The following is a 14,965-nucleotide window of genomic DNA, read 5'->3' as shown; positions in this document are numbered from 1 at the left end:
CCTTTCTTTGATCTAGCCGAGAAAGCCGAATCTTCTCCAGTCCTCGTCTTTGATGCATCTCCTCCTCCAGAAGCATCGTGCTGAAATCCTCAAAGTTGAGGGGTGGATTTCTATTCTATGTATTCAATGCCATATTAAGACCATCGTACTTTGGTGGGAGAATCCGTATGCACCTTCGTGCTAGATTCTCACTAGAGATGGTGATGCCAATCGCAGTCATCTAATCGCATAGATTCTTCACCCTGGTGATGAACTGCTTTGCCATTTCAGACTTAGGCAGTTTCTCGTTTGCGAGTTGAGTCTCCAAATTTTGAATCCACGTCTGATTCGTGGTCTTGTACTGATTTTTCAAGACCGTCCATGCCTCCTCCGCTGTGGTGACATGTTGAATTAACGCCATGACAGAATCACTTACATTGCAAACAATAGAACACAGTGCATCTGCATTTCTTCTTGTCCATGTGAGAATCTAATCTGTAGTTGGTACTATTTGTTGTCTTGCATTGGTTGGATTCGGTCTCGCAACTGGCTTCACGTCCACCCCAATATCAGTATCCCAAAGCTCGTATGCGCTTAGGATGGTCTTCATCTTGAACTTCTAGAGTGGATAGTTAGTGCCGTCCAACCTTTTGCTTTCGTCGAACGGTGGGATTCGCAATCTTGTGGGTTGGGCCATCTCTCACAATCTGCTTGCAAACAAAAACACACTACCAAATCTTCTTGCTAGAGTCCAAGCTCTAATACCATGTAAGAAAACAATACGTCTGTGCTCAACAAATAACAGGATCTCGTATGCAAGAGAGAAAAGCAGATAGTATGGAGAATCAAAAATTTCATTACTATAAAACTGATACAATAGATGGCGCTGCCTCCCAGCCATGCAATCCTGTGTGAGAAGCTTCGATGGCATGTTGGAAATAATAGAGGACGGAGGCTGGATGCTAAGGAATCAAGGTTGCTGTAGCCAGTGATTAATATGGGCTCCATGGGCTTGCTCTTATATAGCCACTAGTCGGTAGACGGTTAGACTCAATTGGGAGACCGACCCAGTCAGCCCAAAACGATTGACTGGAGGTCGACAAAATAGGCCGCCAACCACACATTAGAACCGTTCAGCCCAGAGCCATCCAGGATCATCTGGGGCTCCAAACGGGCCTCGCAACCCGAGAGTGGTGGGCTACCCCGAGAAATGCTCTGTCTACCCTCAATGCGGTTAGTCATGGGATGCCTTCCCGCACTTGCATGTAGCTTAGTTGGCAATGTGCCAACTCTATCTAAAGCCATCCAGCCATCAAGCGACACATGGCCCCCATCTGGTGTCCAAACCAGGAACTACTGGATAACCGAGCTACTCAAATGCCTTCTCCTCATATGGGGGCTTACAAGTAGAGTTAGCTGGTTCCCATGTAGTTACACAAGAGTGGAGCATTGATATCTAACACTTCTAGCCATGCAAATGACATTTGATAAGCATCATACTTTGTGCAAGTAGTAAAATGGGTGAGTTCAAGGCTTGTGCAAAGTATCATGGCCATTTGGTGTCATTTTCATGGCATGGAATGGATATTTCCTTGTTTTTCACCATGCATCATGCATCAGTATTCAAAAACATGCATCAGTGTGCTTGTAGTCCTAAAAATGGTATTTGATGGACAAAATACTTTGATCAAGCCTTAAACTCGATAATTTTAATGTTTGTGCAAAGTATCATAGACATCTGATGTCATTTGCATGGCTTGGAATGGATATTTCCTAGTTTTTCACCATGCATCATGCATGAATGTTGAAAAACATGCATTGATGTGCTTCTATAGCCATGAAAATGGTATTTTATGGACATGAAACTTTGTAAAAGCCTTAAAATAGGTGATTTCATGGCCTGTGCAAAGTATCATGTCCATCTCATGTCATTTTCATGGCTTGGAATGGATATTTCCTAGTTTTTCACCATGCATCATGCATGAGGATTGAAAAACATGCATTGGTGTGCTTATAACCATAAAAATGGTATTTTCTAGGAGTGATACTTTGCACAAGCCAGTGTGACATCCAAATAAGCACTAAGTAAGCTTCTATCAAGCAGTAGCTACAAGAGGATAGACGTTCACAGTCAACCATCTCGATGTCGAAAGTGAAGGCAGCAGCACCATCAAGACTCATAACAGAGTGTAAACAACCGTGAACATCTGAGAAGCATGCAAGCTTAAATAGACATGGGCATATGATGGGAATGAGATAAGCATGGACACAAAAACAGGTAGCACGCTCTATTCTATAGCAATTCGATACATCTATGAGCTAACCGAATCGATATTCCCCTGTTTATTGACATTATAGACTCCTTATTCATCTAATAGAGAATAGAAACACTCGTTAAATGTGGGGTCTTTAGTAACTAATCTAAAAGTAATCTAATCAGAAATGTTCTTAGAAGATGCACTCATCTCGAGTAGCTACAGATCAAATACTTGCAGCAAAGAATGATCCACCTCTATAAGAAAATCTACATGCAAGATCCGACGGACTAACGAATATGCAGGACAATGAAAAATTAGAGAGCTGCCATAGCCACCATGAAAGGAGGTCAGAGATCATCCCCACCATCACAAAGGAAGTGATGGCCACAACATTCAAACTGACAACCGCTAGTATCTCCAAACGCAGTCCAGCGAAGCATATACATAGAACCGCCACAAAATAGAGCCAGTGCGGAATAGAGCGCATTGCATGTAAGCCAAGGTTAATGAGAGTCGAGCGGTGCATTTGAGGCTTTAGAAAATGCCTAGTCAGTCATTGGCATTGCTCTTAGATATGTCAGCTAGGAGTCAAGCGGCGCGCTTTAGCCTTGAGAGCATGCAGACAAAATATCCCATCAGGCCACCAGAGAGAATGAAGGTTCACAGCAGATAAAGAGGATTCTGTCATGAGGCCGCTAGGGAGAAGAGGACCAGAGGAAAGAGGAGAGAGAGATATCAAATTCCATCATGAGGCCAGGAGGGAGAAGAGGGACAGAGGCAAGAATGGAGAGAGAGATCCGATAGACCATGAGAGAGAGGATAATAGTTTTCGTTAGCCCACGAGAGAGCAACCTCAGCCACCACCTGCAAACAAAGACAAATGAACTTAGGACCCCCATGAAAAGCAAGAGCCTAAACCCTAATAAACACTAAAAAACCCTAAGACATGTATTAAGCAAAATAAATAGACCTAAAATGAGCTTAGACCACACTAACTAATGGTCAAATTGACCAAACGAACTCGTAGCCAAACAATGGCTCTCCTTAATCAAAATATCCCCACAACTCCATAGGGCCAAAAAGGTTGTTGGAATCAACCACCTCCTTTCATTGCTCCCTGGATTGCGCTGCCCAAAGAATCTTTCCCTTGCTACACACTACCATTGAACCATTTGCAATTCCGCCCCTTCCGTGCCAAGCTGTTGACATTTGCATCGAGGAGCGCTTGCAAACTCTGATTATTGTGATGGCTAGAGAGGACAAGACTCCTACACAGTTGCACGGTATGTTTATTTAATGCTGCTATAGATTTAGTTGGCTGTCAATTCCATTGTTCCCAGGAGTTTTATTTGTGCATTTGTATTAGAATGCTTGCGCACAGAGGGCCAAACAAGCTCTCTGGCAAGTGTGGGCAACTAGATACTTCGCCACCTAGTTTTTTCATGAGCCCCTACTTGGAAGGAGGGGTTCCGTTGGGCAACCAATTTTTTCCTTGGGTGAAGAATTTTGTCGTTGGAAGAAACACTCTCAAGAAGACTCTGTTTTAGATGAAAGAGAACACCCTCTTGTGCCAAGGAGGCTTTTGCAGGAGAAAATGGTTGGCGGAACCTTGTTGCGGGTTGTGAAGAAAGAGCCTTTGTGGATTGCGGATGAGGGGATGCAAGGGTGGTGTACAGAGTAGAGGACGGTTGTGGGAAGGGTCAGGCTAAGCATAAGAAAGGGCGTGGTGGAGAGGAGGGGGCTCTAATTTGACACAGAACAAACAAACAAACAAACAAACAAATATATTCCCCTTCTTGAAGGGTAACACCGACATCACTTGCCCTATAGGTATTATTGTGTCTACAACATTATCTAGAAGAGTAAAGCAGATATATATAAGCCATTTAAACTTAAGATTCATTCTAAGGTTTTGTCTTTATGTCTTAGAAGCAATTATCATCCCACTTTCATAGTATTCTAATACTAGGCTAGGAGTAGGCTCAGCTTTTCAGTTGTTATATATTCTTGAATCTAAATTTCATTTTTTCACACATCTAGTATTGTCTCCTAGGCTGGCTGAGCTTTTTTGTTAGTATATGTACTTTAGTCTACATTTCATCCATCAACACATTGGCATTGTTATCTTTGTCTGCACCTCAGACAGCATAAGCTTTCAAGACATTGCTGTCTTCATGCAAACTCAACAGCTACGTGCTATGAAGAGATTTGTGTGTAAATCATGAATTTAAATATGTATGATGTCCACTTGGGATCTTTTGTACAACTTGCACTTGCTGCTCTCTAAGGCTAATCCTACAAATTTGGCTTTGGATGAATATATACATCCATATAGATGAAAAAAGGTGTTTAGAGATCTAGTTGATGAAGGAAAGAATCTCCTTTTAGCTAATTGCAAATGGACCATTGTTTGCTTGAGTGTAGCCATTTTTTGTGAGGTTTAGGTACTTTTTTGTATATAGGTATCTTATAACTTATGCATTGCTCAACAGAATGCGGGAAAATTTGTCTTCAAGTTGTAGTACACATTCAAAACTTGAACATGAGACCAAAAAATTATGGAATAAGGATTTGGAATGAGACCGTTAAAGCATTACAAGTGCTATGCTACATGTGAAGCATGAAGACTATAGGACTCCAATTTCAGCACATGGAAATACCGAATGGAGACCATTCTTATACTTTAGGACAAATGGGAGTATGTCGTTGGATCTACACCTAGACCATTGGACGGTCTAGGTAGTAGTAGCTCTACTCCAGCTATTGTTCACAGCACTAGCAGCAGAATCTACACTAGGATCTCTAACTACACAAATAGTTTTCACACCTCTAGCAAATCCTACTATTGCTCGAGCATAGGCAGAATGGGATAAGAAAGATAAGTTTGCATATCATTTGATCAAGCAAAATGTGCAAGATTTCATGCTAGGACAGCTCAACACCATAAAGAAATCCAAAGAAGCATGGGATATGTTCGTGGCTCTCTATGAGTCCAAGAAGAGGATTCTCACACTGAGAATCCAAATCAACCAGAGTTCCTGCTCAGTTCCTGCAACAGTAATGAAACCGATCATCCTTATGTACTCTGGATCAAAGACTACAACAATCAACTCACAGCAGCAAAACAAGAGAGACTATGAACCCCACAAAAATGGTTGAAGTCATCCTGAATGGACTAGGAGAGGGATACAAGAATCTAGTCTAGAGTATTGCCATTCAACGGCAAATTCTGACACTCAAAGCTACTTGGTAAAGAACTCGGGACTTAGGCCATTCATGCACGCAAAGGTCGTTCTAATGATCAAGCATTCACATCTTCAGACAGAAGCAAAGGCTGAGGAAGAGGTACATCATTCCAAAGAAGTGGTCATCATCAACAACAAAATCATCATCAGAGTCAGAATCAGCATCAGCATCATCCTCAACAACATCAGCATCAGCAAAGAGAAAATCATTCCAACTGAGGAAGATTCCAAGGACGAGGGAATGCATCTGCCAACGTGTCAAACATCCAATGCAACTACTGTCATAAGTTTGGACACTATGAAAGAGATTGCTGCAAGAAGCAGTTGACTAAGGCAATCAGCAATCGAGGGAATTTTTGCGGAAGAGGAAATCATCGTGGTGGACATTCTAGTCACAGCCATTTTGTAAATGAACATGTAAATATGTTTCTTGCAAATGAGAAAATGAAAATATTGATACAGTAGTGTACCTAGACACTGATTGAAATTCAAAAGAGGATTTCAACTATCAAGTCAACCAAGCAGAACAGGATCCTTGGTACATTGATAGGGGTGCATCCTCTCATATGACAAATCATCAGGAATGGTTCACAGAGTTAAAACCATTAAAAGGTCAAAAGAATGTCATCTACATAGCAGATAATACACCGAATCTAGTTCAAGAGACATGCATTATCCCTATGAACAATTTCACTGGTACGAAATGATTGGTGAAAGATGTACTCTACGTTACGAAGCTCAACAAGGACCTCTTGTCAGTAGGTCAAATGATGGAACACCACTACCGATTCATCTTTGACGGAGATGAATTCACTATCAGAGACAAATCTAGAAGATTTCAGCTAGTAAAAAGGAGTCAAGGAAGGACACTTGTATAGAATGCTAGCTGCAGTACTAGATAGGCATGCCATGTCAGCTCAACTACAACCGATGCCACTATCTGCAAAATGCCACAAGAGATATGGTCGTGCAAATTTCAAGAGCTTGCTAGATCTCAAGAATCAAAATATGGCAATCAAGATTCCAAAGCTACAATTTCTTGGAAAATTTTGCGACAAAAGCAAAATTTTGCGACAGAAGCATGCTGCTTTGGCAAACAAAAGCAAACCAACTTTGGCAGAAGCACCTCTCAAGGAAGAGGTATTCTTGATTTGATTCATACAAATGTATGGCAATTCACTTGTGCAGATACTCCTCAACAGAATGCAAGAGTTGAAAGAAAGAATGGTACTTTTGCAGACAGTGCTAGAGCAATGCTTAACGAGAAGCATCTTCCGAATCAGTATTGGACAGAAGCAATAGACACAACAAACTACTTGCTTAATCGGCTTCCTACAGAACCTTATGATACCTTATGAAGCATTCACTGGACATAAGCCACACATTGGGCATTTCCACATATTTGGTTGCATAGCAAATGCCCACATACGTGATGATCATCATAGGAAATTTGATGCGAAGTCACATAAATGCATCATGGTTGGCTATAGTGAAGAAAACAAAGCATAGAAGTTGTATGATTCCATCAACCGCAAGGTCATTATCTCCAAAGATGTAATCTATTATGAGGAATCAGAATGAAAAACCTCAAACACACAGGAGATTACTCAGTCATCTACAGAAATGGTTGATGAAGAAGAGCAAGAATTGCTAGAAACACCCCAAGCAAAGCCACAGTAGCTCAGAAGGTCTACTAAGGAAAGCAGACCTCCAGCCAGATTGACATATGCTCAGAAAGGCAAAGCAATTCACGTTGAAACCACCAAATATGCTCTTATGACTACCATCATGGCTACAGAAGAGCCAGTGTACTTCGAAGATATAGTAGACAAGCCAAAATGGCAAACTGTTATGAATGAAGAAATGGATGCTTTGTACAAGAATAATACTTGAGAATTATGCGACCTTCCACCAGGAAAGAAGGCCATAGCAAATAAATGGGTATACAAAGTGAAGTACAATCTAGATGGAAGTATTCAAAGATACAAAGCCAAACTAGTTGCAAAGGGATTTGCACAGCAATATGGTCAAGATTATGATGAGACTTATGCTCCAGTAGCAAAGATGGATTCCATACGGTTCTTGATATCACTAGCGACATTCAGTAGATAAAATGTGTACTAGCTCGATGTCAAGAATGCATTTCTCAATGGTTATCTAGACGATTTTGCATGCAACAACCAGTAGGTCATGTTGAACCAGGAAAGGAGAATAAGGTTTGCCAGCTTAAAAAGAGTATATACAGCTTAAAGCAAACACCCAAAAGTTGGTACAGTAGAATCGACAAGTATTTTGCAGATATGGGATACATGAAGTCTAATGCAAATCATACTCTCTACTACAAAGTTCAAGGGGAAGACATTAATATTGCACTTTTGTACCTAGATGATCTGATTGTAAATAGAAGCAAAAGGATAGCTTCATCAAGAAATTAAAATAAGACTTATCTGTAGAGTTCGACATGAAAGATCTTGGACTTATGCACTTTTGTCTTGGTATTGAGTTTTGGAGAGACTCAGCCCAGCACCTTCATGAGTCAACTCAAATATGTTGACAGTCTCCTGAAGAAGTTTCATGTGGCAGATTGCAACATAGTAGCCACTCCCATGGAACAGAGTTTGAAACTTACTAAAGATTCAGAAAATCCTATATCCAATGACAGGTACTATAGGTAACTCATCGGATCTCTTATATATCTGACTATCACACAACTAGATATTTGTTATGCAGTAAGTTCACTTGTACAGTTTATGGCAAATCCAAAACAGTCTCATTGAAATGCAGCCAAAAGAGTCTTGAGATACATTAGAGGTACAAGACAGTTTGGAATAGAATACAGAGGAAGTCATCCACGGTTGCAGGGATATTGTGATAGTTAACTATGCCAGAGATCATGAGACCAGGAGATCCACACAAGGATATGCATTTTTCCTTGGTCAAGGTGCTATATCATGGTTGTCAAACAAACAACCAACGATTTCTTTGTCTTCGACTAAATCAGTATATAGAGCACTCACTACAGGTGCATGTGAGGCTATCTGGCTTAGAAGACTATTGCCAAAAACATATTACTTTGATGAACCAAAGCCAACAACAATATACTGTGATAATCAATCGGCTCAAGCATTGGCCAAGAATCCAGTATATCACTCTAGGACAAAGCACATTGATGTCAGAGAGCACTTCATCAGAGAAAGAGTGTTACTTGGAGACATCACACTGTAGCATTGTGATAGCAAAGAGAATGTTGCAGACATCTTTACCAAACCACTAGGTAAAGAGCTTTTCGAGGAACACCAATAAGCTCTTGGTTTGATGCAGAGGAAGGACATTCCCATTAAAGGGGTGTGATGGAATGTAATGTTCAGTCCTTTGACGATTCCCCAAAATCATCATCTTGAGGGATGGGCTACTTCATGATGTTGATCTTGAGGGAAGGTGTTGAGAGATCACGCTCAACATCATGTGATCATATGTGCATAGCACTAACATGTATAGAGTGCTATAAAGGAAAGGATTAGATGACCTAACCCTAACCCTAAATGGGTTTGTATATATTCTACATTTTAAAGTAAATCTAGTGTACAGTTAGTTATTTGTGGTGTGCTCTCTAGCTATGCCCTCTCTCCTCATCTCCACTCTTCTCCTCTCCCCTCTTCATATTTTGTCACGCTCCTCCCCTCTCATCCCATTGAATTATTATGATCTTGGATCCAATGAACGAGAAATTCTCCCATGGCAACCATCTAATCGCATGTCATTGCTAGACGATGATGTATATGACCGCCTACACTAGGGCCTACACTAGGCTAGGCTACTAGCAAAATCCATCGAGTGGATTGTGTGCTCTTAATAGCAATAGGCACCCAGAGTCACACAAACTGACATAAGAAATGAAGGGCAAAAGAGTGGGAGGGCGGCAAGTTTAGCTATATAAAGGCCTTAAGGGCAGAGAAACAATTCACCACACCTAGGAAAATCCCTCTCCTACCCGCTTCCAATCCTATGATGAATCTTCTGGTGCAACCTCGATGCCCCTTCATAATGCTGCCCAAGTCATGGGATCCATTGTTTGCCTTGGCTCTCCATCCTGTAACACTCCACCAACCATAGCCAGCACAACCTTCGGCACTAGGGAAGGAGAACTCAACTTGATAATCAGCTCTAACACACTGAGAGCACGTGTCAGTGTGCTGGAGCTCACCACGAGATTGAGTTCCCTATCCATTGTCAAATGTTGTGCTCGATTGAGCTCACTGCCAAGTTGAGTTCTCTCTCCCAGTGCCTTGAAAGAAGTTGCTATGAAGAAGGTTATGTTCAATTATGAGGTCCTCGTATTGTCCCCTGCATATGAGAAGTTCTTGGTCAAAATTATAAGAAAGTCCTAACTACAATAGCACTATGAGGTGCTCATATTGTCCCCTACATACGAGGCACCAGGTCAAAAGTGTAAGAAAGTGCTAACAAGGGCAAAACGTGACATTAGGTCCTACCACAACAGTGGTGTTGACAAGTGCTAAAAGTGTTTAAAGAAGTGTCACAAACACAAAGTGCTAGCATCTTTGGATGTCATCTGTTTTGTTAAATATTTGCTTCGGATAGTGGATGTAATTAATTTTGTTTCAATTTTTATGTAATACTATTATCGCAAAAAACTATCAGATGTAATTTCTTTTGTTTCAATTTCAATATAGTACCATAATCGCCAAAACTATTGTTGTTGTTACTTCGGTAGTGAAAGTGGCTCTAAAAAAGCATAAATGGCATATTTTTGCCCTCGTTTACATTTTACTACACCCATAGGGATCGTTGCACAAGAAACTGCTAAAAAAGCTGGTTATTGTAGTGGAAATGGTTCACAAATGCCGTCATTTAGGATTTACTGCAACTAGTGCAACCGGTGCGAATGCTGCACAAGCAATTGTTGTAGAAGAAATAAAATAGCTCTAAAATAAGACTACATTTTCCTTAGCTTGGACCTAAAATGACACTAAAATAGCTCCAAGAACTAGCTGAAATTGTTGCACAAGGACTAGTAGGACTAAAATAACTTCAAAATAGAAGTATATTTTCCTTGGTTTAGAACTATAATAACTCCAATAACTAGTGCGGTGTTTTAGAACTATAATAAATCTAATAACCAACGCGGTGGTTTAGAACTATAATAGCTCAGCGCAGTGGTTGCAAGGAAACTATCATAAATTGCAAATGTCTACATTTTCCAACTAAAGTAGCTCCAAGAACGTGTGCAGTGGTTGAGAAATTGTTGCACAAGGAGTAATACGACTAAAATATCTCCAAAATAAGTCTATTGTCCTTGGTTTAGAACTATATAGCTCCAATCGGCGGTTGTAGATATGGACCTTGAGGGGTCCCCTTTAGAGATTGATATGCCACGGTGGTCTTCATGCCAATGTGGGGGTCTCTCCATGCCAACATCATTGCTTGAACCAGCACGATGATCAACACAACAAAAGATTGTGTTGCGCAGCAATAGATGGCGAAGCTGTGCAATGACAAGTGGCAAGGAAAAAAAATTTTGCTGTAGTCAAGCCAACGTGGTTGTGCTCGTACCAACATGGTGGTCCGTGCAACAAAAAATTGTGTTGTGCAATGACAGATGGCGAAGCTGCGCAATGACAAATGGCAAACTGTGTGATGTAGTCAAGCCAGAGGCAGAGCAACATTCTTTGTGCTCATGAGTAAATGCATATAGTGCCATGTGTCGAGCTCTGCACTATTGGAAATGATAAGATTGTGTCTCATTATTACGCCAGTGTGGCAATCATGATGCCGAAAAAACTTCCAACGAGAGCGCTGGTCCACACAAAATTCAAAATCTCACCCACCAACGCTTTGCGTCATGACCCCGAAATGGAGTCTGTGCAAAATTCAAAATCTCACCCACCAATGCTTCACGTCGCGTCCCCGAAATGGCCCTGAAAATAGTTTCGCGATTGGCTACACCCAAGAAAATGTTGAGCCGATTCTTATCAAATGCTACTTGACAGTGAGAATCCCAAAGGAAAGTGATAATTTTATGCATGAGATTGTGAACGATGTTGAAATTTATGACAATTCTTGCATGAAACAAGCAGTAAATCCCACCATTCGCAAAATTTTCTACAACTTCTTTACATTTCTAGGCATTGAAAATTTATTTAGTGCTTTGACTTTTGCTGGGTTAGGGTATACCATCATTGGTGATGAAAAAGCCAAGGTACCTGCTTATACTGATCCCACTTGCACTTTGGTGGGTTTAATTTCAAGATGTTTTCCTACAACAACTAGAGAACCTGCACCCAAAAGCTTTTATGTTCTTCCCAAGTGGGAGTGCGAATTAAAACATCATTGAGGTATATCAAATCTCCCCCCTGTATGATCAAATCATGCAAATTAAACTTCATGAACCTCTAGAAAGTTCCAAGCATGTTATTCAAACCAAAAGGCCTTAGGTTGAACTGATATAAGACAAATGGCATCTAAAATGCCATCTTTGGACAATCCTTAGGTTTGGCTGATATTTGCCAATACGTGGATTTGAGATCGAGGGTGGTAAAAAATGTAAAATTGGAGAGAGAATCATGGATGTCATCTAAGTGTGGCAATGGGTATTCATCCCAAATTGTCATGTTGTTTAGAGGTTGATAGTCTATGCAGACTTTGTAAGTATCGTCTTCTATTTTCACAAAATGGGGCTTACAAGCCCATGGTATTTTGGAATGTTTGATGATCTTGTTATTTAGTGACTTGATTACATAAAACATAGATCTCTTTGACTGAGCATCGATGATGAAGAGTCAAAATTGGAGGAGCTGATCCTGTAGGTATCTCGTGGGCAATATCTGCTATAGTTATCATTGAAATAGAACCTATGAAAACATCTTTACAATTTGAAAGAATTTGTTTTATCTCAGCTTGGTGGAAAATGTCTTCTTGGACCATAAACAAACTTACATGAGATTTAGAAATCTTAAAATAGAACCACTTGAAATCAATTACTGCTCCTTGTCGAAGTAGCTAGTCACACCTGAGAGTAACTAGGAAGATTTAGTGTGATAGTACTATTGTGGGCATCGTGAAATGAGCATTAGCCATTTGAATATCAAGACATGCTCTTGAAAATGTATCAACTTTGGTCATGTTGTCACCAAATGTGGCTTGCCTCTCGGTAGACGATATAGTGGATTTTTTAAATCATGAATGAAAGAGAGATGGGATGAAGTCAGCAAGCTCCCAAAATCAACAAGAACCAATAGAGGTTTATTGCAAAATAATGCTTCCACAACAAATGCAATAGGAGGAGTTCTTGAGTCCCCTAAATTCATAACCTCCCTCATGACTTCAAGTGATCTTTTCCCAAAATGAAGGGGTCTAAGTTGGCTGCATCAAACTTTTGTGAACTCTACATTGGCTATAGTAATCAACAACATTTTCTTACATGGCCTATCTTGTTGGTCACGATCCAACAATTTCACAAGATAGGCCATGATCCAACAATTTCATCTTATCTACTGGTATTTGAGGTCGACGTTGCCTAGAGATATTGCACTGAAAATTTTGAGCATTATAAGCATTATCAATATCCATCAATGCCATACTTGAAGGAACCGACAAAAGAGGAGGGAGTGGAGGGACCTTTGTATTATTCTTACCAAAAGAAAATTTAATTTCTTGTGCAATAAGAAGCACCTCGTTAAGTTTCTTCAGACCTAACTCAGAGTCGTGGCCATAGGAAGAAGAGTTTGAGGTCATCGACCATGTCAACATTAGCTCTCATCAGCAAAAGCATGCGTTTTATAGCAAATTGGTAGATGCTTTCGGTGGGCGATTGGTGTAGTTCTTGCAATTGCCTTAATGCATCTTTTACCATATCCATGTTTGCCAATGCCATCGTTATTAGCACATGCACAAGGTGTGGCCATGAGTGCTTAATGCTATCATCAACTTGGTGGTACCATGTGACTTCAAGACCGTGAAAAGAGGGCTTTACTTCTTTGGCTTTTTGCGCTTCAGGCCAGTGACAGTATTCCACGAGGTTAGAAAAATGATCGAGCCACATATATATATCGTTGTTGTCAGGCATTCTCGAATATAGCTTTGGACGCACTTGAGAATCATGTTCGAGATGGGAAGCTTGGTGTGATGACAAATTAGTAAATTACCAACATGGATATATAGATTGGACTAATTTGGAGAGCAGAGTAGCTAAGACCTTAGGGATGATCTGTCGAGACTCAAAATTGCACCTTGTCACTTGCTACTTGTGGTGTAGAAGTCATCATGATACATTACAGAATGCAAAATGGGGACTTCTAGTAATTCTATCTTTGTAAGTTTACGATTTATTATGTTACTTTTTTCTATGGTTCTTTTCTTGCATTGCCTCACTTTCATTAGCTTTGGCTTACCTTCCTATAAATAAAAGGACAATGCTCCTAGGTGCCTGCTACCCCTTCATTCCTGCTCATCTTTTTATGCAAAGAAGAGATAGCATGAAGCATGCACCCTCTACTAATGAGAAGTTTTCCACAAGTCATGGTGAGGAGGTGGGCAATACGTAATTATAAGTCCTTATAAGATGTAGTGTGGCAAGAGGGAGCCGGGATTTGACCCGATCAGTGCCAATTTTAAGGTCTTATTAGTCAAATAAAAGCAATTTTGCCAACTGTTGCTTTAGAAAACTTTGATTTTTTTTCATGTTTTTGAACTTCCTTTGTTGCTATGGTCAAAGTGGCAAAACCAAAGTCTAACTATGATCATCTAGCAAGCCAAAGATAATTGACAAGAGTCTTGTGAGGCAAACAAGGCGCTTGCACACACACACACACACACACACACGCATGCACACACACATGCACACACATGCACGTGCACATGCACATATGCACACACACATGCACACGCACACACACACACACACACACACACACACACACACACACACATTATATATCCCAAAGTATACAACGCAAAATTCTTCAGAAGCCCACTTTCCCATCCTTTCATCCTTGTTTTTCCCTACGTCATATACCCTTAAAACATTCTACTAGGAGCCCAATGTATGATTTGAAGTTCCACATGTATCCTCATTAGAGGGGTGACTCCAAAAATCTCCCAAACCCCCCCTAAATAGTTGGCCCAAGAAAATAAATCCTCATACATATGAGCCAGTGTTATGCAAGGGTAAAAATGATTGAAACGTTGGCAACTTGTTGATCTTTTTCCCTTGCAGAGGAGTGCATAATAGTGAGAGGGGAAAAAAAGACAAGGAGCAATAGAGGTCTTTAGGCCTTAGTGCTGATTTGGATGGTTAAGCACCTAGAGGTCTTCTTGGTGTTGATTTGTATAAGCTCTTTGATGTTTTTGTAAAGGCAAGCCTTAACATTCGATTTTCCTTTACTTAAGTCTCTATAGTAAATGTTTACTTTTAGTCTTACACATGAAGAGGTTGAACTTAATGGTCTGATTGCCTCACTTTTT

This window comes from Dipteris shenzhenensis, chromosome 16, assembly GCF_047967505.1.
Source record: "Dipteris shenzhenensis isolate YYH24624 ecotype China chromosome 16, Dip_SZ_1.0, whole genome shotgun sequence".
NCBI classification, from domain to species: Eukaryota; Viridiplantae; Streptophyta; class Polypodiopsida; order Gleicheniales; family Dipteridaceae; genus Dipteris; species Dipteris shenzhenensis.
Note: the sequence above shows the minus strand (reverse complement) of the source record.